At 37.4% G+C, this 27,910-nt stretch overlaps 1 long non-coding RNA gene across 1 annotated transcript; it reads left to right on the top strand.

Annotated features, from left to right (window-relative positions):
* The first annotated feature begins 18,733 nt into the window (after positions 1-18,733).
* On the top strand, positions 18,734-21,961 carry LOC139175728 (uncharacterized). Its single transcript, XR_011560560.1, has 3 exons — positions 18,734-18,783; positions 19,718-19,842; positions 21,874-21,961. It is a non-coding gene; the product is annotated as an uncharacterized lncRNA (long non-coding RNA).
* Positions 21,962-27,910: the final 5,949 nt, after the last annotated feature.

Below are 27,910 nucleotides of genomic sequence, written 5' to 3'. Positions count from 1 at the left end.
AGGCACTGTTCTCCTGTGGTTCTCCTCCTACCTCTCCGTTCGGTCACAGCCGGTGTTAGTGGCTTACAAATCTAATAAATTATTATTATTATTATTATTATTATTATTATTATTATTATTATCTGATTTTACATGTATTGTTTTGTATAGTAAAAGACTTGAATTAGGAATTGGATTTATTATATAAGTGGCATTTGAGAAAAATGAATGCTATCCACATATCTTAAATAATGAAGGCTAAATCCATTACAGATTTAAAAGTGAATACCATTAGAAAATTGATGTCATAAGTTATTTTTTTTAGCATCAACATGAAGAGAGATTCTTGTCCTTTGTCTGAATTTACCTGAATTCTAAAGCCTTACTTTCCTTGAAGAAAAGTTTCATTTTAAAATGACCACCAGCAATATAATTTACTTTCTGCTGGTTTTTATTACTATACTTTATACAACACTGCTTGTTTTTATTACTATACCTGTGGAATTTTGTAAAGGCTTATGATGTCAGATATATAGAAAGTGGTTTCAGAGTTAAGTTCTCCAATAACAGATATCATATTTTTCTGAATCCAACAGCAATAGTTTGGAACAAATCTATGCCAGTTGTATATGAAATCCAGGCTGTTTTGGTAAGTCATCTTTGCCTCAAAATAGTTGTCATAGATGTGGAATCCTAAACTGATATTAGGTAATATGCTGGTGTTCTCATTGATCTCCTTCACAACAAACACCAAAGACAGAACATACTGATAATTCTTCAGGACTATGCTAAAACAATTATACAATAACGTATGACAATAACAATAGCAATTAAATTTATATACTGCTTCACAATATTTTACAGCCCATTAAATGGTTTACAGAATCAGCATATTTCCCCAAACAAACTGGGTCCTCGTTTTACCCACTTTGGAAGGATGGAAGGCTTGAGTTGGTGAGAATTAAACTGCCGAACTGCTGACAGTCAGCAATCAGTGGAATTAGCCTATAGTACTTACTGTAATCACTGTATACCAATATCTGCTATCCTGTACATGTTTGACAAAGGAAAAGAAAAGAAATATTGTTCAAAGCTGCGTTTTATCAGATTAGTTTTAGTTAAATATTTAAGTCTCGCCCTCCCTTGTCTGTCTGTCTGTCTGTCTACCTACCTATCATCTCTCATCAATTTACATATACAGTACATATGGGGAAGCATATATGCTATCCACACGAAGTGTGAGCTTAGTCTTAATCTTAATGATGCAATATTTTGATCTTAGCAATATTTTTAAACAAATCAATCTTTTAAAACAGGGCTTCCCTACCAGTCTATGGACTGGCACCAGTCCATGCAAATAAGCAAAGCCCCATTTGCGGAATGCAGACAGCAAGCAAAATCATACCCACTCTGATCCATGGAAAAATTTTACACACCAGTCCCTGGTGCTCAAAAGTTTGGGGGTCGTTGCTTTAAAACCCCAACAACATTTAGAGTTTTAAAATGTTCAGTTTTCCTAAAGCATATATTTTGATCTATAATAACTTATTTATTAATTTCTTTCTTTGCAATATATCAGAAGCTATATTTGATCATAATACATTATATTTATATAGTTAGATTCTGTTAAAGTTGTAGAAATAGAGTAGGTATATTTTGCAATACAGAGATATATAAATTTTTTTTTAGGAATAGTTGTTTACATAGCATAAGTATATTTTGCAATACATTTGTATGCCGCTCTGATTCTTCAGAGAGGGGCGACATACATATCTAATAAATTATTATTATTATAATATATAAAATATTTTTCTGATTAAGTGAAGTGAAAGCAGAGCTCTCTCTTGTTTTTACCTGTAAACAAGGAACTGGGAACTAAATACCAGTAGCAGATTATATTTAAGTGAACTGAAATAAATCTTACTTTCAGTTAATAGGACAGCAACACCCATATTTGCAATGATGCAGTTGCTGGGTCTCTGTCTTCTTTGTGAGTATAATAAAAATTAATAATGTTTTTTTTTAAAGATTGAGCAGTTTACAATATGAATGAATAAAGTTTTTCATCCAGTGAATTAATTCTTGGGTTCTGCAATGAAATGCATTTATAATATATAACAGAAATAGAGCATCTGTATCACATATTCTTCTATAACTGAGGAATTCCCTTTTAATTTTTTGATGTTTATTCAAAATCAAAGTAATTTCCATCTTTTACATTATTGCCTCCATCCAATTTGTGACCTACAAACCATGGCATAACTAGAAGGAGCGCAAAATAGAAAAGAAAAATGAAGAAACCAACAACTAGAGGGTTTTTTTTCTTTTTTGAACAAATAACTACAATGGAAAAAGATTTTATTGTGCTGTGTTATTTCTAAGCCTAGATCCCACAGATAAGTCTACCCAGTGAAGTTTTTCTAAATTAAGTGGGTTAATTAAGTAGGTTAAAGTTTTTCTAAATTAAGTGGGTTATAGAAAAGCTCTAATATTTTAATGGATTTTGCTACAAAACAACAATTAAATAAGTCATATGTTTAGGAAACATGTCAAAATCTGAGGTTTAATTGGTAATATTCAATAGGACAGTCAGCAGTGTTTAATACAATTCTGGACATGGACTTTATTTTTAAAAATCAGTTTTCATAAATATTTCACTGTCATATTTTATTCAGTAATATTTGTTGTATTACTTTATGATATAATTTATATACTGCATGGCTCTGTGGATTTTAAAAAAATGACAACTAAAACTTGATCATGATTGATATGTTGCTGGGACTTTGAATAAAATATTTGCTAGATGTATATAAACATTTTCTTCCAGATTAATATTTCTTGTGCTTCAGTTTCTTATATCTGGGTTATATTGTGACATTTTCTCTTTTCGGAACTATTCTTGTTAAATGCAGGACAAAAAGATAATAAATCTAGAATTAAAATAAAAACAATATATACATAATTCTTTTTAATGAATAACACATGCATTATATTATAATTTGAAATTGTAGATAGTTTTATTATTGTAATGAGAGAAACAGTGGCATGTGTATACACTTTAAACAAATACTATGTTTAAAAATGTATCATTATTTAAAGTTTGTTTTTTTTAAAGAACAATATTTAGTTTGTTCACAAAAATTAAAATACAAAATACCAAAATATTAGACAAAAAGAAAAACCCAGCAAACAAGACATTTTAAAAGTGTCTTTAAAAAGATTAATACATATATGGAAAACTTCCTTAGTTGAATGTTGATTAGTATAATACAACAGTTAATATTCCATCCCTTATAAAGGCCAAATGTAAATTTAAATTATTCAGCTTCTAAATGGTCAGCCTTTATAAGAAAATAGTTAACAGGAAAAACAACAGAAATAAGAATAATATACAAAAATATAAAAATAATAAAGATTTTCAATAATAATGAAAAAAAATTCTAAAAGCCTCTTTTAACAAACTGTTAATTCCTGCCACAGATTGTGGACAGGAGAAAACTTCAAAAAATTTAGTTAGGTGTCCTTTGCTCAGTTGCTGTATGGGTGTAGCCAGTGAAGGGATACCAAACTTTTTACTACCACACTGTGGGCATGGCTTATGCAGGATGCCCTACACTTTATTTCAACACCTTTCAGTGCAAATTCGTTGCTCTAGGGTGGAGCTCCATTTTGCGCTACCTCACTGCGTTCCCCCTGTCTGGGTAGTAGCCCATCCTTGGGTGTAGCCATGGTGGGAATGGCCTAGTCAGCCTCCTGCATCAAGTCAGTGGAGGCATTTTTCCCCTCTCCCAGCTCTGGAGTTTTTCCTCCAGAAGGGTGAAAATGGCTTCCCTAGACTTTGGGGGTTCTTTGAATTGCACAAAATCTTAGCAAGAGGTTTTCCTGAACCTCTGTGAACCCCCAGTAGCCCAGAATGCCTCCAGAAGTCATTTTGGGAGAGGACTAAAGTTTGGCTTCTGTTGTCATTAGTTGCCATTACTAATGCACAAAAGGCTAGAATTAAAATAAATAAATAACTGCCTACTTAACTATAAATAGTTAGTTGAATTAATCATAAAAGTAAGTAGAAACATAGAAACATAGAAGATTGATGGCAGAAAAAGACCTCATAGTCCATCTAGTCTGCCCTTATACTATTTCCTGTATTTTATCTTAGGATGGATATATGTTTATCCCAGGCATGTTTAGATTCAGTTACTGTGGATTGACCAACCATGTTTGCTGGAAGTTTGTTCCAAGCATCTATTACTCTTTCAGTCAAATAATATTTTCTCATGTTGCATCTGATCTTTCCCCCAACTAACCTCAGATTGTACCCCCTTGTTCTTGTGTTTACTTTCCTATTAAAGACACTTTCCTCCTGAACCTTATTTAACCCTTTCACATATTTAAATGTTTAGATCATGTCCCCCCCTTTCCCTTCTGTCATCCAGACTATACAGATTGAGTTCATTAAGTCTTTCATGGTAAGTTTTATGCTTAAGACCTCCCACCATTTTTGTAGCCTGTCTTTGGACCCGTTAAATTTTATCAATATCTTTTTATAGGTGAGGTCTCCAGAACTGAACACAGTATTCCAAATGTGGTCTCACCAGTGCTCTATACAGCGGGACCACAATCTCCCTCTTCCTGTTTGTTATACCTCTAGCTATGCAGCCAAGCATTCTACTTGCTTTCCCTACCGCCTGACTGCACTGTTCACCCATTTTGAAACTGTCAGAAATCACTACCCCTAAATCCTTCTCTTCTGAAGTTTTTGCTAACACAGAATTGCCAATACAATACTCAGATTTTGCCCAAGTGCATTATTTTACCTTTGGAAACATTAAACTGGGAGAGGGGTGGGGTCAATGGCCACAGCAACATGGAGGTGCCCTTGTTTCCTTGAGGGCTCCCTCAGATCCCCACTGTCCGGGGGCTTTGGTTCTGCTGAACCGAGCCCAATCCTCCCTGAAGGGGAGGTGATGCAGGGGACGCTATCGAGGGCCTGGTAGGGGGTCGGCAAATCCCCGCCAGGTGAACCGACCTGGTCTCACATTGGTGGTGGTGCAAGGCCGGACAGGCATCTATGCCTGAGCCGGCACCAGCCACGGAAGACAACGTATTTTTCTGTCCCCTGTCCAAAAAAGTTCTGAACTCCTCACCAAGCACCTTGGTACCTCTGTATGATGGATGCAAACCATCCCTCTTAAACAACTCCCTATTAGACCACCTACTAACATCATGACTAACATATCCAAAACCTTCAACGTTACACCATTGCCTTAACCATTCATTAAATTCTGCAATACAAGTTGTTTTATCCTCCTGACCACAAACTAGTAACACCTCTGAGAAAGTCACTGAATCAATTATTCTGCCCAACTCCACACTAAGACATTGGAAATCTCTTTTTACTTGATTAACATTTCTCTGGGACAAATCTTTTGTGCCAAGATGCACCACCACATCAACGTTATTATCTTTACTTACAGCCTTCACAATATTTGTAATCTGCCTCCTGTCCCTGCTGGCAGTAGCCCCTGGGAGACACTACATCAGCCTCACTACATCCTTACTCGGTCCCAAATCAAGACTTCTAACAGTCGAGTCACCCACAAAAAATGCATCCTCTTTTTATTTCCACTAATTGCACCTGATGGTTTGGTAACACTATGCCTCTCTCTTACAACAATTTCCCTTTGGAACATCCCCTCATCCTCTACCTGTGAGGGGGGCTCGCTAATGTCCGCAGCAACCTCACTATTTAAATCTGCAAGAACATTAGATAAAGTCTGCAGGAATTAGATAAAGAGAGACCAAAATTGCTTTGTCTATGCTCCACTGCACGTAATCTTCCTGAACCAACAGTTGTCCACACAGCCCTTCTCCTCGAGGGGTGCTGAGGAAGTGGAGGCTGAACACATGGCTGCATTACAGCACGTGGCTAGGATAATCTTTCCACTTCTGACTGCAGGGTACAAACTAAGGACTGCAACCTAGAGATTTCACCATATAAACTAGATGTCCTTATGCAAAGAGAGCAGCACCCCAAGTTCCACAAGGTATTACGGAACACAACAGCCAAACAAGTGTTACACTGTACCAAGCCAGACATTTTATCAATTTATTGAAAAACAAGTACATTCCAAGAAAATCAACAACCTCTGTAATTAAAATTTAAAAATTTTACACATCTGTAAAACAAATATGAATTGAATTCAAGCAACAGAAATAGAAAATGGCTTTTACAGTACTAGTTAAAATGGCTTTAACAAGTATTTCATTTTTCTCCAAAGAATTGTTTTTAATTATTGATGTTATGGGCCACTAACTGTCCCAAGAAAGGATTTTTCAGTGAATCTTAAAAATCAAAGTTAAAATTAATTACTAGAATAATTTATGCACTTTAATAATTCTCATAAAAGGAGGAAATGATTTTTATATCAGTAAATTATAAATTCTTGTTTACTATAATTAATCCTATCATTGTAGAAGTGAATATATTGATTATATTCATTATTATTATTATTACTTTGTATCTTTAATGATAAAAATAAACATTTATTCTGAAGTTATGCTTAGCTTTGCTTCTCTCATACTACACTATCTGATTATTCATATTATTATGGGATACACAATAAAATATTTAATTATAATATAATTTTGAATATTTTCAATGATGGCATATTACTGGTAAATATAACAAAAATAGTATTTTCAATTATTATCTCTTAATTTTAAAGATATACAGCTAACAAGACAAGACAGCTGTAATTTTCCAGGTAAGATTTTGCTCCTTTGTAGGAAAACTTGCCTTTTCTTATAAATATCTTTGCATCCATTTTATTTCATGATTAACTACTTCTTAATACAGGAAGGCTGAATCTCTAAATATTATGCAGATTGTAATGTCATGCTATCAACTTCTGAAGGTGAGAAAGATTAGGTATTGATGTGTACGTATGTTGATATGGAAAATCAATGTATTGTTTTTAGATATTTATGATATGCAAGAAGGAATTGCCCTTTTCTAAAAAAAACCAGTTAAAGTAGCTCTTGGGCTGTTAGAGTCCAGATCTAACAGAATAGTGTATACATAGTAATAGATAGTAGATAACATGATAATCAAAGAAATAATGCATTGTGCAGAAATGAATAAGTTAACTCTAGAACAACCAAGTAGAAGGAATAAAAAGAAAATATGAGAAAAATGGTACCTTTGTTTAGAGAATAGGAAAGATTTATTAATATAAGTATGAATAAAACATGTATGTATCTATGTGTATATGTATGTATGTGTATACACACACACATATCGACTTCCATTTACAATTTCCATATATATTTTCCAATCTTATTATATCACACATAATTTTGTATATTTGCATTTGTTTATATACACACATGCGCGTGCGCACGCACACACACACAGAGTACATATACATACAAATGCAAGTACCATATTTTTCAGGGTATAAAACGCACCTTTTTGCCGCAAAAAGTGCTTTAAAAATTGGGTGCATCTTATACATCAAATGCTCCCGAGGTGGATTGGGAGGCAGCGGCAGCAACTGCTGAGGCAGCTCTGGCTGCCTTTCAAAGAGCAGCATGTCCATGTCCCAGGCCACAGGAATGTCATGTCCATGACCCAGGACACTGCCAAATCTGAGGAGGTTGGTACAGGGGGCAGAGCCATCATCTGAGTGCCCTCGAACCTACTCACCCCTGCCCCAGCCGAGCCAGGCAGCAAAGCCCTGACTTTCTTCTGCAGTGAGAGAGCAGTGGCAGCAGGCACAGCCAGGGGCAGAACTCCTTTGTTAGTGCAGCAGAGGAGGTGGTGGTGGCCGTGCCGGCAGAACAGCCCAGGAGGCCCTTCTCCTTTGCTGCAGTGGGTGCTCCAAGACCCTCCCCACAGTGCTTGGGCCATGCAAGGCTGAGGCAGGGATGGGCAGGTCCAAGGGCACTCGGACCAAAGGTCCCTCAGCTGGGGGACAGGCGGCACCTGACCGGCCCCTGCCACAGCCAGTCACCCAGCTCAGCTGAGGCAGCGTTGTTCTGAGCCACCCCTACCTCAAGAACAGCACAGTCTTCAGAGCACCCCACCACCAGCCCTGGTATGAAAACTCTCCCGTGGCTTTATAGGCAGAGCCACAAAGGGAGCCAGGTGGCTGAAGCCGCTAGCCCAGGGACACTGTGGAGAGCAGCAGGCTTCATTTTGGCCTTCACTGCAATGGCTGCCTGGCAGAGACCCAGCCATGGTCCTCTGAAGGGAGGCCTGCTGCAGTTTCCCCACCCCACACAAAAACTGTCCCTGCCCCAGCATTCTAAGGTGCGGGGCCTCTGTCGGGAATGGGGATGGAGGAGGGGGTGTGGTGATCATCAAGCCCTACAGTTGATGCATGAGCCAAAAGAAGGCCCCACGGCTGGTAAGCAAGGCCCCGTGCCCTCCCCCAGAGCCCTGGAAAAAATGGGTGGTTAAGTGACAGGCCCAGACCCTCTTGTCATGGCCCACCGTCCCACCCTCAGGACCCATGCTTGCTGCTGGACAAACTCTCCCGGCCATCCTCCTTCACTCCCTGTCAAATCTTCCATGGTTCCTGGTGATCACCACGATTCCAGGAGCTCGGTGTTGTGAGGGGGAGTTATCTCTGGCTTCGGCAGCTTCTCCGCCATCACCAGGGATACACCACATGCATACCCCTTGCTGCCCGACTTGTTGGCCTGTGATCATGCTGACAAGTCAAAGGAAAAAGCGCCCTTTTAAGCCACTCGCCCACATGCAAGAAAAGGCATGGATGTAAAGGCAAATCAGAGAAGGGATAGAGAAATGAGAGAAAGATTAAGAGAGGGAGAGAGAGAGAGAGGGAGGGAGGGAGAAGAGGGACAAAATGAGAGAGAGAAGGGGAGAGAAAGAAAAAGGGAGAGGGAGAGAAAAGGGAGAAAAACAGAAATGAAAGTGAGAGAAATGAGAACAAAAAGGAGGGGAGAGAAACAAATGAGAGAGAGAACGGCGAGAGAGAGGGAGGGCTACACAGAAAAGAGAGAATTGGAGGGAGAGAATGAGAGAAGGTAAAAAGAGAGAAGTAGAGAGAAAGAAAGAAAAAGGAAACAGAGGGAGGGAAAGAGAAAAGTGGAGAGGAAGGAAGGAGGGAGGGAGGGAGGAAAGGAAAGAAGGAAAGAAGGAAGGGAGACATTTCTCACAGAAAACATCGGGAACCACAAAACCCACCCACTTGTGGCTGGAGAAGTTACTATTACTATTTAATACTACACCATTTGGTTCAGAATACTTTTTTCCTTGTTTTCATCCTCTAAAATCTAGGTGCAAATACGGTATACAAAAGTATGTGTAATGTAATAAGATTGGAAAATACATATGGAAACAGTGTAAACAAAAGTTTACAAGTTCCAGGATTGAGAGAAATGTATATAAGATGTTTTTTAATGTGTAAAATTTAATAAACTTTATTAAAAAAAAGAAGACAAAAAAAGTAGCTCTAAGCTCTTAGAGTTCAGATATTTGTCACCTAATTTTTTCACACTAATCAAAACTTACTCAATCAGTAGTAGTCACTGTATAATTGTTTTTCTTCACAGGCAATCTTCCATCACCTGATATATATTTGAATAACTCATCAAGAGATGAAGGAGATACTATTTGGTTTAGATGTAAAATACCCCTATTCTTGAATTTTACCCGGGTAGTTTTTTGTAAAGATGGGAAAGAGATACAAAGTTGTAAACAAATGGAGAACATATATGCATATAACCTTCATTACAAAATATCACAAGAGGACACAGGATCAATTTCCTGCTTGTATCAATTCAAGGACTTAAAAAATCGGTCCAATAATTCTGGTCTAAGCAATGCCATATATCTTCAGCAAGTTTTGGGTAAGAACATTTCAAAAAAACAATATTGAGTTTCTTAACTGGTGAATTAAAAATAACATCTTATTTCTTACTTAAGAGTGGATCTTAAGATGAAATAAACAGGTTAACTTTTAAACAAAACAAAACAAAACAAAACAAAACAATGCTTTTTAAAATTGCTTTAATTTCCTTCAGAATTCAGCCTATTTCAAATATGGAACAGACCCAAGAGAATTTGCAGCAAAATGTTGCCTCTTTCTTCTTTTAAGTCTTACAAACTAATACTATAACTTTTATATATTAACAGTCATCTTTCAACCTGAACACACATACATTTATTAAAGATTATACTAAATTCCTTGACATTAGTAGTACAGCCTTTTTTTCACTAACACAGCAACATGCCAAAAAAAAAAAAAAGCCAAAAAACACTCCCAAATGGAAGATGATTATACCATTTATGCTACAAATGCAACAAAACCATCATATATAAAGAAAAATGCACTAAATGTCAAATGTGCTTAAATCACATCCACAATACCTGCCTGGAGATTACCAACTTCCTACAAAAAACTCCCTCATTTCTACATTTCTGCCCATCTTGTTTACCAAAACTGAACGGCCTAATCATCATGGCAATAAAATTCCAAAATCTTGAAACAATAGTCTCACAAGAAGATGTCATAGATTCCATCGAATCACACATTGAAGAACGTATACAAGCATGCTTCACATCTTTGGATAACAAAGTTACAGCACAATCAAAAGGAAACCTAATGTATCTAAACCATACTCCAACTCAGCAACAACAATCACTACCTCAACCATATGCCCAACAACTACTACCACAGCCATATGTTCAACCACAACATCAACTACCTCAACAATCCTCAAACCATCCTAATGACATTTCCTTTGCTCATCAGAGACACTCTGGAACATGGACAAAAATGGAATGATGCAATTCTATTTGGGCTTGAAATCACAAATGAATCTGATATATGAGCCGGGGTGCCACAGCAGGTAGAGTGCTGTACTGCAGGCCACTAAAGCTGACTGTGGGTCAGCAGTTCAAATCCCATCACCGGCTCAAAGTTGACTCAGAGTTCCATCCTTCTGAGGTGGGTAAAATGAGGACCCGGATTGTGGGAGCAATATGTTGGCTCTGTTAAAAAGTGCTATTGCTAACATGTTGTAAGTTGCCCTGAGTCTAAAGAGAAGGGCAGCATAAAAATCAAACAATAAATAAATAAATAAATAAATAAATAAATAAATAAATAAATAAATAAATAAATAAATAAATAAATAAAGATCAAATTTGAAAAATCATTGCACCCAAAATTCCAGCTGATGAAATCATTGAAATGACCAGAGATGGCCTGGAATTCAAATATAGAGATGGTTCAGTGGCTCACAAATTCTGCAAAGTTGTTCTTGCAAATGAACTTAGTAAATGCAAATTCATTAAGACCATAAACTCATTAAACAGAGATGACTCAAATCCTAAAAACCTTCGCTCTAGACCCGATTTATCCATTTTACAATGAATCCAATTCCATGAACTACAAGCAGATCTTAAAAAACGACAAGACCAAGGCCAAATTGACCTTTACATCAACTACCGTGCCAGTTGCATTAAAACCAAGACATGCAATCCACCAACCAGCCCCCAAACCAACATCAACCCAAAACACCTTAACTTCCAATCTATTCTCAACCAAGATCAACCCCTCATTAACTACAACCTTCAAACCACCATCGCTCATAACCACCTTAACTTCAAATCTATCACCAATCAAATCCAACTCCCAATAAACCACTGCTGATCTCAAATGTAAACTGATGAACTCAAGAAGCATTGTTAATGTTTTATTTGAACGAGTTCTCTTGCTACAAACTACTAAATTCGACATCACATTTATCTATGAAACATGGTTAAACGAATCCCCCCCAGACTCCATTATCACAGTAAGTGACTATCAAGTTTACCGTTCTGACTGTGAATCCTGCAGAGGAGGTGGAGTTGCAAGAAATCACTCAACCTAAAAAAAGTGCAAGTTAAGAAAATATAAAAGTGCAAGAACTTTATCTTCCTGAAACCATCATCTGTGAACTGACCTTAGATACCAAATTTCACTTCCTTCTATGTTATAGAGTCCTGGATTATGATATCACACAGGTGAACAAACTAACCTCACTACTAACGTGGGCAACCTCCCACCCACATCCTCTTATATTTCTTGGAGACTTAAACCTACCACATATAAACTGGACCCTAAATGAATGTTCCACTGAACCCATACATTCAATGCCATTACTAGTCTAGGACTAGATCATCTAGTTACTGACAACACTAGACTTAACAACTGTCTTGACCTATCTTTTGCAATTGTCTACACTCAATTTACGGACTACAAATAAAAGAATCCTTTTCTAACAGTGACCATAGCATGATTGACTTTTACCTAAACATATGCCCTCACAAAAAACATCTTAATGAAAGGACAAACAACTATAACTTCAAAAAAGACAACTATGACCTCATCAAAGCCTACCTCCCATTTCTTGATTGGCACACAATTTTCTATGCTAAGGAGAAAACAGTGTAGATTATTGGTTATGAAACAAAGAGCAACAAAATAATAATGATGTGAGAACAGAATTCACCATTTGATTGTATTATAAGTTTGGTTTCATTAATCCAGACTTTGTATATAATTTTAAAACCTATTTATTTAATGCTTTTTAATATCTCAGCCTATATTTAATTTTCCAAATAACTGTTGAAATATTTTAATTGTTATTCTGTATTCTTGTATTGTAGAACCCAACTTCAGAATGGAGGAACAAAGCTCAATTTCTCTGAGTATTTACAATATGCAATTTTTTTTATTTTTTCTATGTTTATTTTACATTTGTCCCCCCCCAAGTTTGTTTCCTACTTTAAATATTGTTTTTTCTTTCTTTCTGAATCTGTTTGCGGTTCTACATTTCTTCATTCTATTGGTACTGAATATTTGTTCTTGCTACTTCTAGTTAACAACAATGTACCTAATAATGAAAATAGCACCATTTTCATAAATATGTCAAAACTCTGCTGAGAAACTTGGACTCAAAAGAAGATTATTATATTTTCAATTTTCTATGCGTGTCTGAATCCATCTACCTACCTACCTACCTACCTACCTACCTACCTACCTACCTATCTATCTATCTATCTATCTATCTATCTATCTATCTATCATCATCTATCTATCCATCCAATTTCTTGGCTGTCCATATTACCACATGATAATAGCATAAGTGAGGCAGCATACTATTAAAATTAAAATTATATAAATAAAATAATACAGAAGTAGAGAAATACAAAATATAATAGCTAAAATATGGGGATGGAGTAGTTTATGATGATTGAAATGATGATGCTACATTCCATGTTTTACAATGGTGAGAAAGTCATATTTATTATAAAAATGATTTGAAGTCTTCATCTCAATGATAAAATCTGTAATCTATAAAACTATTCTCTACACTTGGAGAACTGTAAAGCCTCTCTAATCATGGTGTTGCCTCCCACCATTTCCAGTTAAATAATTGATTAATATATGATTTTTGCCTGCTTTTAGGCTTAGGAATTGGAATTACAGCTGCCATTTTAATCATTGCTGCACTATCATATGTGATGAAAAAACAAGGTAATATTTTTAAGTTTACAGTTGTGTTTAGATGTTAAAAACTGACAATCAGTGAAAGGAGCATATGATGATGATGATGATAATAATAATAATAATAATAATAATTATTATTATTTATTAGATTTGTATGCCGCCCCTCTCCGAAGACTGACATGATGATTGGCAGCTCAAATTTTTTCATTTTTTTCTGAGTATTACTGTGCATTTGACTATTGTAAATAATGACAATTGAGGACCAATCTAAAATGAGGAGTGGAAGGTCCTATTTTGAGAAGTTTGAAGGAATGAAATGCATGGTTGAAAATACCCCTTTTCTTATTTGAATATTCCATTTTTAAAAAAGGATTAAAATTTCAGCTTCACCCATCGTGACAAACTATGGAAACATTGGTGATAGTTTATATCAGTGGTGTCAAACTTACACCATCACGGGGACATCACGTGACGTAGCAGGACTTTCCCCTGCTTTATTAAATGGGGCGTGGGCATGGGCAATGCGTGACACATCTGGCCCACGGGCCAAGAGTTTGACAGTCCTGATTTATATGAAGAAAGCCAGTTGGTGTAACAATTAAGACACCAGAGTAGAAATCAGGAGAACATGTGTTCTAGTCTTGTTTAGCACAAAACCAGGTGGGGTATCTTGGATCAATCATTCTTTTTCAACCCTAAGAAGTAGGCATTGTCAAACTATTTCCCAAATCTTGCAAAAAAAAATAAAATAATTGTAGGATTTGTCTAGAGAATTGCCAGAAGTTTTTCTCTGAATCAAAGGGTTTGCCTCCATATCCCCATACATCCATGTCTATATGAAGTTCCCAGATCACATTTTTTTGCATCCTGCTCTATGCTTTATTGTGAAAGACAGATCACAGACTATGTACAATTTCTTTCTTTCTTTTTCTCTGTTTCAGCTATACTAAAGTGGAAAGCAACCAGGTAAATATATTGAGATTCAATGGTAACAGGAAATTTAATTAATATAAATTATATTCTAGGTCGAAAAGAGAACAGTCAGAAAAACCCATTACTCTTTTGAGAACAAGTTTATTTGATACTATTGTAATTTATTTATTTATTGGATTTGTATGCTGCCCCTCTCCAGACCAAATATTTCATTGTATGTTTTTGTTCATGGTGATATATATATATATATATTAAATCTCTTATTCCTTCTTATAAATTGTTATCTTTTTTTATTCTAAAAAAAATACTGTTCTATCTTGATTATAAAACCAGTGATGCATTTAGAGAACGGGGGAGGGAAATACTTTCCTTGAAAATTTATATTTATGTTCAAATAAAACCATTATTGATGGTTGGGTTTAAAAAATAATAATAATGAAGGTCTACTTTTTTTAAAAGGTAGGAATTAAATTTTGATTAAAATTTTGGAAAGGTTCAGTATCAATTTATTTGCATTCCTCAATTGGTGTTTCATATATCTTGTCATCACCAATAGCAATAATATCATAATCATGAATAACAACTTCAAAGCCTACCCTTGTCACTTTTAAATTATTATTCATATTGACAATATTACTTATGATGCACAGATCTTTCAGAAAAAATACTAAGTGGATATGGCTTAGCAGCAGTGAAGGGCTACCAAAATTTTTATTACCACACTGAAGGCATGACTTATGCAGGACGCCCTGCATTTTCTTTCAACATCTTTCAGTGCAAATTGGGTGCTCTGGGGTGGAGCCACTGCGTCCCCCCTGTCCGGGCAGCAGCCCAGCCCTGCTTAGCAGTATGATATGCAGTGCACTTTCTCTGCCTTATGGAATGCCCTTCCCCCTAATAACCAAGGCCTTGTCACTCTTGGTTTTCCAGAAGGTCCCCAAAATCAGGTTTTTACTAACACAATAGGGCCAGGACTTTAATGGCGCTCAGTATGCATACTCACTGTATTGTGAGTTTCATTTGATCACTATATTACAATAGTAAAAGTTGCATTTTTGCTTCATTTTTAGAATTTTATCATATTTTTTTCTTGTCTATTGGCTGCTAGTTCTCAGAATTATTTGTTGAAGAAGGATGGTAATCAATAGTGAATTGCTACTGGTACAATAGAGGACAATGCACCATTAGCGCATGTTGCGCTACACATGCAGTTTTAGTACTCTTGTGTGCATAAGATTTTGGCAATTTTTTTGCTTCTGCGATGCGTGGAAGCAAAAAAATTGCTGAAATCTCACACATGCATGCATCCCCTCGCAAGATTTTAGTGCGTTTTTGCTTCCTGTGCATGCACAGAAGCAAAAGCACGTCGGGACATGCATGTACACACAAGAGAACTGAAGCTGTGCCCACAGTGCACTGGTAGCAGCAGCAATGGTAATCCACCTCTGATGGTAATGTGGAAAAAAACCCCAACAACCACAAATGTGCACACCCAAACAAACCCACCAGATGACAACAACAAATGTAATAATTAACTAAAGTTTCCAAATCAGGAGGATTAGTAATTCTGTTTTGTTCTCCAATGATCAGACATCATCTTGAAGTTTACCTTCTGTTCCTGGCACCACACCTTTGAAGGATTAAGACAAATTAGTCAGAAAAGGGCATATTTGCTTATAGGCCTCAGAGATTAGTGGATCTTTACTCTTGAAATGAGAAGTCTTGAAGAAATGCTTCAAGACCTAATCTTTCTTCTGTCAGAGAGGAGATTATGAACAATTGATTTAATGGAAAGGAGAGTGGATTGAAATTGAGCATTAAAGAAAGCTGCCACCACCACCAGGATCACCAAATAGCTTGTTATAGAAATTCAATAATGGAAACAAGTGCTGAGGACGAGTGAGGCCTGGGGAGTGGAGTGGGCTTTCTCTGGTGTGGCAGAAGGCCAGAGCATACCAGTCATGACTGGGAAAGGCAAGTATGGCAGGAGCCGGGGTGTAGGCCGCTCACGAGGAACTAAGATTCACTGCTAGAAAGCAATTCCTTGTTCCAGCCCCTCGGAGTCATCTAGCTCAATCACTGGGTAAGACAACACGGGGTGAATTTCCAACAGTACTCTGATTACACTCAGCATACTCAACATGGGGTGAATTTCCAACAGTATGCTGATTACACTCAGCTGTACATTTCCACCCTGTGTCGATTCAGTGAAGCAGTGGAGGTGATGTGCTGGTGCCTGGCAGCTGTGAGGGTCTGGAGGGGTGTCAACAGACTCAAGCTCAACCCTGACCGCACAGAGTGGCTGTAGGTTTTACCCCCAAGGGCAATTCCATCTTTCCTTCCATCATTCTGGGGGGGGGGGACTCTTGACCCCCTCAGAGAAGGTCCTCAACTTTGGAGTCCTCCTAAATCCACAGCTGGGGGTAGAGCAACATTTCTCAGCTGTGGCAAGGGGGAGACTTGGACAGGTCTGCCTGATGCACCAGTTGTGGTCCTATTTGGACAAGGAATCTCTTCTTACAGTCACTTATGCTCTCATCACTTCAAAGCTCGATTACTGCAATGTGCTCTACATGGGGCTACCTTTAAAGAACATCTGGAGACCGCAGTTAGTCCAAAATGCAGCTGCACAAGCCATTATTGATTTACTAAAATACATTGGCTACTGATTGGTCTACAGACACAATTTAAAGTGTTTGTTATTACCTTTAAAGCCCTACTTGGCTTAGGATCAGATTACTTACAGGACTGTCTCTTGCTTCACATATCCCAATGGCTCAGATCCCACAGAGTTGGCCTTCTCCAGGTCCCGTCAGCCAAACACTGCCAGCTGGCCAGGCCCAAGGAGAAGGGCCTTCTCTGTGACAGCTCCGGTCCTATGGAATCAACTTTATTTATTTATTTATTTATTCATTCATTCATTCATTCATTCATTCATTCATTCATTCATTCATTCATTCATTTGACTTCTATGCCGCCCAATCCGGAAGGACTCAGGGTGGCTTACAAAATAATATAAAACAATACAAAAAGATACAAGCAATAAAAAGAAGTCAAATATAATATTTAAAACAAACCCCGCAATAAAACTCATTGTATAAAAAACAGTCATAATCATACCATTCATATAGTTTGGCCATGGAAGATGTACAATTCATGGCTCCAAGGCCTGCCAGCAAAGCCAGGTCCTCGTGGCCATGTGGAAGGCCAGTAGGGTGGGAGCAGCCACAGAGAAGGCCCTCTCCCACAGTCCTGCCAACCTGCATTGCTTAGTCAATGGGATCTGGAGGAGGCCAACCCTTTGTGGTCTTATTGGTCTCTGGGAGGTATGTGGCAGGAGGCTGTCCCAAATAGTCTGGCCCTAAGCCATATAGGGCTTTATAGGTAATAACCAGCACCTTGAATTGTGCCCGTAGACTAATAGAAAGCCAGTGCAGCTCACGGAGCACAGGTGTTATATGGGTTTACCGAGGTAACTTCCCCCACAGATTCATACTGCGTCACCCTCCTGGCCTTTCGAATGACTTTAAAAACATGCCTTTGTTGCAGGCCTGGGGCCATTGAGTGCAAACACTCTGCTCTGGTTGCTAGTATCTTAGTGGTTACTGAACGAATTACGGGTGAATGGTCTTTTAATCTTTGGGTTTTTTTAGATTTGTATTCATTTTTATCTTGTACGCTGCACTAAGTCCCTTGGAGAAGGGGGCTTATAAATTTGAACAAATAAATAAATAATAAGTATGAAACAAGATATTGAATCCTTATTGCTGAAGATATTCAAGAGAAAGGGTGAATAGCCATTTATCAGATATATTTTTGGATGCTTGTACTAAATGGCAGGTTGGACACACTGGCATAAATGGTTTCTTCCATCTTAATGAATCCAGAGTTCCAGGTGTAAATAATACAGTAAACTGATCTTTCCATATGCTGAGATTCTCTTTCTCTTTCTTTTTCTCTCTCTTTCTCTTTTTCCTCTCCCTCTCCCTCTCTCTGTGTAAAGAAATGTTGGATATTTGTGATAATCAATTCTGTTGTATCTTTTTGTAACATCTTCTGAGTAGAATTGCCGGGTACAGATTGCAAGATTGCTTGGCAACTCCCAAAGCAAAAGGCATTCTCCTTTTATGTGTTTTACCGCCTTGAATGTTGTGATAAAAACAACATATAACATTATCTAGCCTGCAGCATCAACATACTAAAATGAATATGTTCTTCTGCAATTTTAAGTTTAAAATGTGAGAATTTTCTCTAATAGCCCATTTTCACTTCAGCTTTTTTATCCAATCTATTTTTTTCAGAGAGCAATATATACCCAGCGCTCACACAGAAATGGAAAGCCAACCAAGTAAGGCTACTCAAGTCAATCCTTTCTTTCTGTTCACATTTTCAAATGAACTTAGATTGTTCACCTTCTGGACAGCAAATGAAATTCATTATACATTTTTTTCTATCCAAGATACAGAAAGATAGTAACAGATTACATCTTGTAATATATTAGGCATGATAGGACTTCAGCTACTTGAAACTTGAAAATATATATAGAAACTTTCAGCTTATTTCAAAACAATTAATTTATGGACAATTTTTTTTTAACATGAAGAATAGTTGATAAGCAAACATTAATAGGAATTTTTGAAATAATGAAGCCGACTTTACCACAGGCAAAGCACAACAGTGATATTAAGTAGGCTATGGTAGTTTTCCCTTATATAGATAAACCAGGACACTAGGAAATGTAGATCTTAATCTCATTTTTAAAACAAGCCATTATAAGAGAGTCTCAATTGGTCTTTGGTCCATTTTCCTGTTCCCTTACATAATTAAAAAATATAGTGAGGAAAAATGTTTCCTGTGGAATTTTGCCCATAAAGATATAAAATGATAGATGAGTCCTAAATGTTTCTTTTTTCTTTTTTGGTCATCTATGCTTCAAAAACATCAAAATGGCTACCTTTAACCTAGTTTATTTCTAAATAAAAGGAGCCAACTGTTTAAATCCAGACATGAATTTTCAGTGGTGCTGGCAAAGGAGTCCAAGACTCCTTAGATTAGTACCTAGGATTGGCAAGTAACTCCTGTTAGCTAGCTTCAAAATGAAGTGTTCACAATTGATCTCTCTAACCTGAAATAATTGAGATAACTCAAAAAGCTTCAGAAAACAATCTACAAATATAGCTTAACCTCTTCCTACAGAATGGAAAACTAATTTCAAGCTAATATATTTAAAATTAACAAGTCTGCACACTAAATGTTCACAAAATAATTGTTGCTACCAATAGGTGCATACTCCCTTATCCAAGAGAACCAACAAATCAATTCACTTGACGAAGGTGATTCAACGGTTAATGCTCTGCATTTCTATGCAGCAGTGGCTTCCAATCAGTTTAGCATGACATCTCTTCAGGTAAGTAACAACAACAACAACATTAACAACAATAACAACAACAACCGAGTTGGAAGGGACCTTGGAGGTCTTCTTCTCCAACCCTCCTGCTTGGGCAGGAGACTCTACACTACTTCAGACAAATGGTTACCCAACATCGAGTATTAAAGTATTGCATCTAGGTTTATTTTAATAAACCCGGATTTTAATTGGGTGGCAAGCATAATATATAATGGGAACAAAATAACAAACAAACAAGTAAGCAAGCCAATTTATCCAATTGATCAACTTGTGGAAGTTTAAATTTACACAAAATGATGTCAGGGACATCTAGATGTAGTTTAATTTACCTAATCCTCCAGGAAAAAGACCTGGAAGCAACAGAAGGAATGGCTAAAACAGGATTGTCAAGGCCTGGCAGCATGGAACATATCTCACAAACACTAATGAGCTGTAAAAATCAAATTATGCCCATTATTACCTATTCGATGTTAGTGATATAATGAAGCATTTCTATCTATGCAGATTGGATGTCTTCATTGGAGGCATGGCAATACAAATAATCTTATCCCAGATTATAGTGCAGAAGAAGAAAGAAACAAGAAAATAAGAGATTTAGGAAACATATATGGAAAAACAGGTCTGAGGAACCTACTGATCCATGACTAGGAATACATATATTTGACAGGGAGGAAAGGATAGGAATATACTCTACATGTATAATGGTCTCTACATGGGGCTACCTTTGAAAAGTGTGACTGTGAGTGACTGTGAGCAGTGAGTCCTGGTCCAAATAGGGCTGCAACTGGTGCACCAGGCGAACCTGGGCAAACGCCCCCCTTGCCACAGCTGAAAGATGTTTCTCTAATGTGAGCTGTGGATTGAGGAGGACACCCAAGTTGCGGACCCTCTCTGAGGGGGTCAATAATTCCCCCCCAGGGTGATGGATGGGCAGATGGAATTACCCTTGGGAGGCAAAACCCACAGCCACTCCGTCTTATCCGGGTTGAGTTTAAGTCTGTTGACACCCATCCAGGCCCCAACAGCCTCCAGGCACCGGCACATCACTTCCGCTGCTACTTAGATCTTTAGTTATTAGTATCCCAAGGTCCTTGACCGAGTGGGGATTATTTGTTTATTAAATTTGTATTTGAAGTTTTGATTCTTTTTGCCGATGTGTAGGACAGAGCATTTGCTGGATTTGGAGTTGCTATGTGTTGGATCAGTCAGAAACTGAGTCTAGGTCTTTTTGTAGAGTAGTTGTGTTATCAGTGGTGTTGAAGAATTTTACATTGTCTGCAAAAAGAACACAGGTGCTTGGGCTGAGATTGCAAAGGTCGTTGATGTAAAGAATGAAGACTGTAGGTCCCAGTACGCTACCTTGGGGGACACCGCTTTTAACAGGGATGGGTGTGGATATGGAACTTCCTATTTTGACCACTTGTTGCCTGTTAGACAGAAATGCAGTAATCCAGCTGTGGAGGGATCCTGAGATGCTATAGTATTTGAGTTTTTGAAGTAGTTTGTCATGGACCACTGAATCAAAGGCTTTGGAGAAGTCAATATAAATTGCATCTATAGATTTTCCTTGATCAAGATGAGTTGTCCATATGTTTTTGCAGTGAAGGAGCTGCAGCTGCAGTGAAGGAGATTGCAGCTTCTAATAGTAGAGCTTGCCACTCACCAACAGGTCTCCTAATGTACAGGATAAACACACAAGACTAGCCTTGGCTAGAACTAAAATGATGTTCAACTGTTGTTCTTGGTAGTGGAGCTCTCCTCTCTTCCTACTGCCTCCACCAACCAGAAACAGAAATGTCAAAATACTAGTAATACGACTGGGTTAATGACCAACTGAGTTAAAAGGACTTTGAGAACAAGGCCAATGAATCATTTTTCATCAAAAAATGGATCATAGCCAATTGCTTTAAACATGGCAATATTATTAATCTTTGTTCACCTTCAGTTTTGCTATTAGAGTTAGAAGAGAGTTAGAGAAAAACTAGAAGTCAATGTTAATTTCAGCAAATTATTATTATTTTTAATTTTAAGAGGGAAGAAACCCAAGTGGTACTCCACCAAGTCTACAGCTGTGTTAAAATTAAGAGAAAAGAAGAAACTGATTATCTGCCAAACTTCTCTAAGGTGAGTACATCACACTATAACCTTGAAGTTGGTTGGTGGACAGAACACCATCTAATAAGGATGCTATTACAATATATTGAAAAAAATTGTGCATTGAAATAATAGATCTTTGTTTTTTTCATATGGAATGCATTATATTCTCTTTTTTGTTATCTAGGAAGAAGTATGATTTCAGCTGCCTGGGTTGAATATCCATACACCATCTTGTGATAAAAGAAAGCAATTGCCTCAAAATCAGATGGAGATGTTAATAAATCATAAAAAATTGAACTCAGCTCAAGATATATTTACTTTAATCTATTTAAAGATTCACCCAGTGTCTGCAAGGAATTGGGTGGCTTATAAATCTCACAAATTAAATTAAATTAAATATATCATGGAAGCCAGATTGCTGCTTTGAGACATTTGGAGCAGAGCATAGAGAACATAAAATATTGTACAATATTAGTAGAATTGAGAAAATCTAATGATCCCTAGTTAAAGCTAATGGTTTTGATATATGTATGTTCTTACTTGATTCTTTTATTTTCTTGTGCAATTTATTATTTCAATAAATAATACTGGTTCCCTGCCCTGATGGATAGGCTCTTGTTCCCCAAGAGCGGCCTGCCCCATGTCTCCCACAATATCTGCCTCTCCCCAGCAAGATCAGAATATTCCAGCCCTCTGCCACCGCAGAGATAGGCTCCCCCACTCATCCCGCCTCCAGAACACCAGGCATGCTGATCTTTCCATTCAGTTCATTCATCGCAATCATATTCTCCATCAACAATTATCCTTTCTAAAAAATTAACCCCCCCATTAACTCCCAGGCCAAATAGAGGTGTAACATTGCAGTTCAGGGAGAAACAGGCAGGGGTTACTAACATATTGATATGGATCACAAGCTGCCTAACAGACAGGAAGCAGCAGGTGAATCTAGGAAAAATCACATCAGATACATGTACAATTAGCACACACACCCAGTCTATGTACTCTCATCACTTCTCTTCTCTCTATACACTAATGACTGCATCTCAAATGATCCATCTGTTAAACTACTGAAGTTTGCAGACGATACAATGGTGATCGGACTCATTTGAGACAATGATGAATCCGCATACAGACGGGAGGTTGAACAACTATCATTGTGGTGTGACTGGAACAATCTAGAACTAAACACATTCAAAACCGTAGAAATGGTGGTAGACTTTAGGCAACCTTCAAATTTCTAGGTTCTATCATATCTCAAGACCTAAAATGATCACCTAATATAAAAAACATCATCAAAAAAGCACAACAAAGAATATTCTTTCTGCGTCAGCTCAGGAAGCTTAAGCTGCCCAAGGAGCTGCTGATACAGTTCTACAGAGGAATCATTGAGTCTGTCTTTATAATTGTCTGGTTTGGTGCTGCAACCCAACAAGACCGACACAGACTTCAGAAGATAATCAGAACTGCAGAAAAAACAATTGCTGCCAACCTACCTTCCATTGAGGACCTGTATACTGCATGAGTCAAAAAGAAGGCGGGGAAAATATTTACTGACTCCTTACATCCTGGACACAAACTGTTTCAACTCTTACTCTCAAAACATTGCTATAGAGCACTGCACACACCAAGACAACTGGACCGAAGAACAGTTTTTTCCTGAACGCCATCACTCTACTAAACAAATAATTCCCCCAACACTGACAGACTTTTTACTAAATCTACACTTCTATTCTACTAGTTTTTCTCATCATTCCTATGCTTTTCCTCCCACTTAGGGCTGTATGACTGTAACTTGTTGCTTGTGTCCTAAGATTTTTATTAATATTGATTGTTTCTTCATTGCTTATTTGACCCCTATGACAATCATTAAGTATTGTACCATATGATTCTTGACAAATGCATCTTTTTCTTTTATGTACGCTGAGAGCATATGCACCAAGACAAATTCCTTGTGTGTCCAATCACACTTGGCCAATAAAAATCTATTCTATTCTGTTCTATTCTATTCTATTCTATCACTAAGGATCTGCAGAATTTTTTGTCCTCCTCCCAGTGTTTTTTTTAAAATGGTGGCAAACAGTCAAGTGAGTCTTCTCCTCACCAGCCTCCCATGGTATTCAAACTGTCCTTATCAGCTGCTCCCACCCACTCACAAGGGCAGGTAATAGCTTCCATTTGAGCTCGAGCCATTCTCATTCGCTGGTGGGTCCATAACACTAGTTTCTCCGTCCTCCCCGTGAGAATAGGCATCCATTCTCTGTGTTCTGTTCCAGTCTTCGTCTTGCTTCTGTTATTGGCTCATAAAAACACCACTAGCTGCTCTAATCTGTGATGACTTGAAGCTCACTCAGGCATTGGTCTCTCTCCTGCCCCTCCAGCTGCTCTCACCTGCTGATGGACCAGGATGTCAGTTCTTACACTCTCCACTCACTCAGCAACACAGCAGTATTGCAACAAACTCCGTTTCCCCCCCGGTGTCAGTCTCACTTTCACCCCTCCAGGCTCTCTCACCCACTGGTGGGCCAGTGACGCCGATTCCTCCACTTTTTGCTCTCTCAGCAACACTGCTTCTCCCAGGCATCAGCCTCACTTTTACCCCTCCAGCTGCTCTCACTCACTGGTGGACCAGTGATGCCCATCCGCCATCTTCCGCCTCCAGCTCAATTCTCAATTCACAGTTCACAAGCACTGCAACAGACTGGCCAAGGTTCCCAAAACACCCCGCACTAAAACACACCAATGTTCCTGATATCTTGCTTGGTCTTAAAAGTTTTTGCCAGTGTCATAAAAATTGTTAGAGTTGTTAAACTCACCGTTGTTCTTGGCAACATCTGTCCTCCTTTCTCCATGCTGCCAGAACTGGGAAAAATGTATGCCACAAAGCATATGTTTTAGGTGCCATCAAATCTACAATGCCACAGATGAACATATATTTTTCTGTTGGAGTATAGATTGACCAATAATCACTTATTGTTCCATGCCTATGTTTTCTACACCTTTTAGAATTTACTCAGACCAAGGAAATCACCAGGAAAATGTTTTAGATGTTGGATACTAAAGTAAAATATATCTGATTTAAGAACATTCCAATGTTGGTATGTGGGTAACCGTCAACACACCAATGTTGGTATGATGGTAACCGTCAATTTATATTAAATGATTTACTTTGCTATTCCAACAAAGGTTCTCCATTGCAAGTTCAAGAATGTATCCTCAGAATTTCCTTATAGGATATGCAATACTCTCTTTGATTCTTGACAAATGCATCTTGTCTTTTTATGTACACTGAGAGTTTATGCATCAAAGACAAATTCCTTATGTGTCCAAGTTACCACATAGAGTCCGTCAGGAGTTGGGTGATTTAAAAATCTAATAAAATAAAATAATAATTAAAAAATTCTATTCTATTCGACTCGACTTGACTCGACTCGACTCCATTCCATTCTATTCCTTGCCAAAAAAATCTGGTGCTGAGTTCATTTTCTATCTTTTGCCATATTTCCCCTTTTATAATGTTGGCCAGTAGAACTTCACTTTCCTTTGTTAAAACTTATCTCAGATCAGTCTGACAAATTTGATCAAAGCTTTTTTTAAATTAGTCAATAGCACTTATGTTATATTTAATGTTTGCCAAGTTTTTACAATTCATGTTAACATCTACAAAATTGACTTGACTTGATTAATATGAATAATATTGTGGTGGTATTGTTATTCATTATGTCATTGAATAGTATTGTAAGAATTAATTGCATTATTTTAATATATTGTTGTGATTCAGTCTGAGGCTCCTCAGGGAACGGCTGGAATTCTGCCGGCTCCATGCTCAGAGGGGGAGGACGAGGAACAGGAGGAGGAGGAGGACCAGGCAGACGGGGAAGAGGAATGTCAGGACGAGGAGGAGGGAGAACAGCCTGAGACCCCCGGGGGGGAGCTCTCCCCAGCGAGTAGCCTGGAATCATTAGATGAGAACGCACAAGCCATCATAGATATGAGGCAGAGAAGGGCAGCACAACGAAGGGGACAATTAGGTAGGTATTTCCATCCCTAATAGGCAACAGCTGGGTTTGGGTGTGGTTCTCCCTAGAAAGGTTGAAAAGGCAGGCCCGCCCTTCCTGTATTGTGGAGAGTTATCTTTTGGGAGTCCTGTGACCTTGCTTCGATCCTGGGCGTCTCTGATTCTGGCTTGTGGCCTTGAAGGCTGAAAACTTGGGGGAGGCATGGGTTTTATTATCTACAGTGGTGTGTGTGCCAGCAAGAAGCCTGTTGTATTGTCTGGCCGTCGTGACTCTTCTGTGAAGCTTCATAGCATTCCAGTGTGTAAGAACAGTTTTTGTTATCTGTGTTTGTTTTCAAAGATATAAAATGACTTTGCTTTTTACCAGCGTGTCTGGCTACTCTTTTTAGTTGGTGTTGACGTCTGGGGGAACCCAGACAGAACATATATGAGGCCATTTTACATGTTTTATTATTTTTTCTGTCTTGTATTTATAGAGTAATCTATAAAACCTACCACAAAATCCATACAATATTTAGTAAAGAGTAGGCGAATAGATTATAATAGACTAGCTAACTAGAGGGTTAAAAAAACTCATTGACAAAATATGCATGCATTCTCCTAAATGTACCAACCCAAGAATTGTCTGTTGAACTTACAGGCTAAATGAATAGTGTGACCTTTGTCTTTTAGTGGAATGGGTGTGTTTTATAACAACTAGTTAACAGTTTATTGCCCTCATTTTCAACGGTGTATTGGAGTTCTAGAAAATGAAAGTCAACAATTCAAATTAGGGACAAAGGTCTAGGAAAAATGGGAGTGAAGAAAACCTAAAGAATGTATCTAGGTGGTCTGCTTTTCAGGTAAGAAAATTATATGATTTAAAAAGATTTTTTTTAAATTCCACCTTTATTATTTTTATAAATAATTCAATACAATCCTCCCATCTTCCCTATTGCAACAATCTTGTGCAATGAATTGGCCTCAGGAAGAGTGACTGGCTTAAAATCACCCAACTGGGTTTCATGCATAATGTGGGACTAGAACTCACATTTTCCTGTTTCTAGCAACATTCTATATTTTTTGAACCGCAAAATAAGTACTTGTCTTTATTGCTATACACTCAAAAGCCCAATTGGGCTTATTATTAGGGGATGTCTTATTTTGGGGAAAGCAGGGTACATCAAATTTTAAAAATCAGAAATATGGGTCATTCTTTTTATTATTGAAATATGTTTCAGTTTAATTATTAATTTGTAATTTAAATGAATGAGGTCTTCCTTAGTGTTTATGAAATAATATTTTTGTGAAGGTACAACAATAAATGTATATTTTTATTTTATGCTTTGACATAAGCTTTTCTAGGAAATAAAATATAAATGTAGGGATATCACTAAGACCTATTTCATTAAGGAGTTATCCTTGTTAATAAAGTAAAAGAGGGTATTTACTACTTCAGCTTTCATTTTAAATAGATTTGAAATGGTTGCTTCTTCTTATCATCCAGAGATCACTTTACTAAGGAATAAAAGTTACCCATCCTAGGTGGGTGAGTAAATTTACTCACTTAGCCCTTTGGGATTGAGCGGCATAGAAGTTGAATTAAATAAATAAATTCAAAACATATAATATTTCTGAATGTATTTGATTCCAACTAATAAATAAATAACACAATCTTTAGAAATATCTGTTGAACTCACAAGACAAACTAATATTTCAACCTATGTCTTCAGAGAAAATCCTTGGCTTTCTAAGCATTTTTAATATTCCCAGTATTGAGTATAATATACACAAAAGTAGAGGAAACATAAAATCAGGGGAAAGTGGAGTGATACAAGCGGATGTATATTGAGTGCAGCCAGATATGCAATGCAATTAGATTAAACAGATGTAGATTATTTAAATTTATTTAATACTAACAGAGTCTGGGCATAAGTTCTCAACATTGTTAACCTGTACTTGCTTATTTATTTTTCT

Source organism: Erythrolamprus reginae, chromosome Z, assembly GCF_031021105.1.
Source record: "Erythrolamprus reginae isolate rEryReg1 chromosome Z, rEryReg1.hap1, whole genome shotgun sequence".
NCBI lineage: Eukaryota > Metazoa > Chordata > Lepidosauria > Squamata > Dipsadidae > Erythrolamprus > Erythrolamprus reginae.
Note: the sequence above shows the minus strand (reverse complement) of the source record. Positions and strands in the feature narration are given on the sequence as shown.